Source organism: Eriocheir sinensis, chromosome 4 (genome assembly GCF_024679095.1).
Source record: "Eriocheir sinensis breed Jianghai 21 chromosome 4, ASM2467909v1, whole genome shotgun sequence".
Lineage (NCBI taxonomy): Eukaryota > Metazoa > Arthropoda > Malacostraca > Decapoda > Varunidae > Eriocheir > Eriocheir sinensis.
The window spans coordinates 25135769-25138282 of NC_066512.1; positions in this window are offsets into that span (position 1 = coordinate 25135769).

Here is a 2514-nt window from a genome sequence, read left to right on the forward strand (position 1 = left end):
AAGAAGAAAATGGAATAGAGGATAAATAAATCAAATAAAAAAAGACGAAGAATAAATAGAAAGAGTTGAAATGGAAAGAGAGGAATGAAAAAAAAGCAAATAAAAGAAGATGGAGAAGAAGAAAAAAAGGAGACGAAAAAAAAGTAAAACAAACAAGACCAGGAAAAAAAATACGGTTAAAAAATATATGAACGAGAGGAAAAAAAAATGAAAAAAAAAATGATAGGATAAGAAAATGAGAGCAAAGAGAGGAGAAGAAAGGGGAGGAAAGGGAAATGTGATGATGGGTGTGTAGAAGGAAGAGGAGAAAGAATAGAGGAAAGGGGAAGACCGGCAAAAGGAAAGGGGAAGAGATGAAGAAAAGAGGAAAAGGAGGACAAAATAAAGGGAGCTAAATAAGACGATAAAGGAGAAATAAGATAAAGGGAAGAGGGGGTGAGGAAAAATATAAATAGGGAGATAAGAAAGATGATAAAATGGGAATAGGATAAAGTTAAGGAGTGATGAAAGATAGGGATAAGGGAAGGAGAACGCGTGGATAGCTGGAAGAGATTAAAGGGAAGCAAAGGGAGTGAGCGTAACAACGAGAAGGGAGGTAATGGTACAGGGAGGTGAGGAAGGGTACAAGTTTAAAGGGAGGAAAGAGTGAAGGGAGGGAGGTATTGGTACTGGGAGGTGAGGAAGGGTACAAGTTTAAAGGGAGGAAAGAGTGAAGGGAGGGAGGTATTGGTACAGGGAGGTGAGGAAGGGTACAAGTTTAAAGGGAGGAAAGAGTGAAGGGAGGGAGGTATTGGTACTGGGAGGTGAGGAAGGGTACAAGTTTAAAGGGAGGAAAGAGTGAAGGGAGGGAGGTATTGGTACAGGGAGGTGAGGAAGGATAAAAGTTTAAAGGGAGGAAAGAGTGAAGGGAGGGAGGTATTGGTACAGGGAGGTGAGGAAGGGTACAAGTTTAAAGGGAGGAAAGAGTGAAGGGAGGGAGGTAATAGTACTGGGAGGTGAGGAAGGGTACAAGTTTAAAGGGAGGAAAGAGTGAAGGGAGGGAGGTAATGGTACAGGGAGGTGAGGAAGGGTACAAGTTTAAAGGGAGGAAAGAGTGAAGGGTTACAGAATGGGAATAGAAAAAGAAATAGTTGCAGGGGAGGAAAGAAAGATGGGATGAAGAATGGGAATATAAATAAGAGAGGAAGGATACAAGTTTGAGGGAAGGAAAAAGTGAAGGTATATAGAATGGAAATAAAAAAAAGAGGAACGGTACAAGAGGGGAGGGAGGAAAGAGTGAAGGGATACAAAATGGGAATGGAAATATAAATAAGAACAATAGTTACGGAGGAGGAAAGGGTGAAGGAATCAAGAATGGGAATTGGAATAAGAGAGGAAGGTACAAGAGTAAGGGGAGGAAGAAGAGTAAGAATTTATGAATGACAGAATGATACAGAATGGGAATGAAGTAAAGAGAGGAGGAAAGGGTGAAGGAATCAAGAATGGGAATTGGAATAAGAGAGGAAGGGTACAAGTTCAAAGGGAGGGAAGAGTGAAGGGATTTAGAATGGGAATGGGGATACAGAATGGGAATGGAAATATAAATAAGAAGGACAATAGTTACGGAGGAGGAAAGGGTGAAGGAATCAAGAATGGGAATTGGAATAAGAGAGGAAGGGTACAAGTTTAAAGGGAGGGAAGAGTGAAGGGATTTACAATGGGAATGGAAATAAAAAAAAAAGATTAGGAGGAAAAGGTGAAGGGATGAAAAGTGGGAATTGGAATCAGAGGAGAGGAACGGTACAAGTTAAAGGAGAGGTAGATAAAACAGACGAACAACAGGAATGGAACGAGTAAAGAACATAGGAACACAAGGTCTGCAAGAGGGCGGTTGGCATGTATACGAGACAGGTCCAGTGAACTTAACCCCACCTAACGTCACTGTCCATGAAGTAACCTAACCTCTTCTTGAATGTATCTATCGTACTGGCACTCACAACATCACTGCCAATTGTGCCGCTTATCCACCACTTCATTAACATCACCCTTATCAAAGCCCTTCATCTATTAATAAATGTTGATCGGTGGCTGAGTGATCTCCGGGTTCGAATCCTGCCCAGCGCTACAATCCGGCAATTTTTCAGTCATTGCCGAGCGGCCTAAGACTACCCACATGCTGTCCTGAAGACCATCCATCAACCCGGACTCTTGATTCTCTCTAAAAGGGGATAAAGAATGAGCTCCGGGGGACAGCATGAGCCAAGCAAGATGGCACCACTAAATAATACTTGCCTGCGCCATAACGAGCTGGGGCCGACCATAAGACCCCGCCAAAAGCAAAAACGTAAAAAAATAAAATAAATAAATACATAAAAATAAATAAATAAATAAAAAAGCCAGCACCCTACGCCTTTCTCGAGCAAAAAAAAAAAAAAAAAACAAAAAAACAGAGTACCAGAAAAGCGAGAAACGAAGGGAGGAGAGGAAACGGGGAGAGTAAAGGAAGGGCGCGGGGAGAGGTGTTGAGAGGGGAGA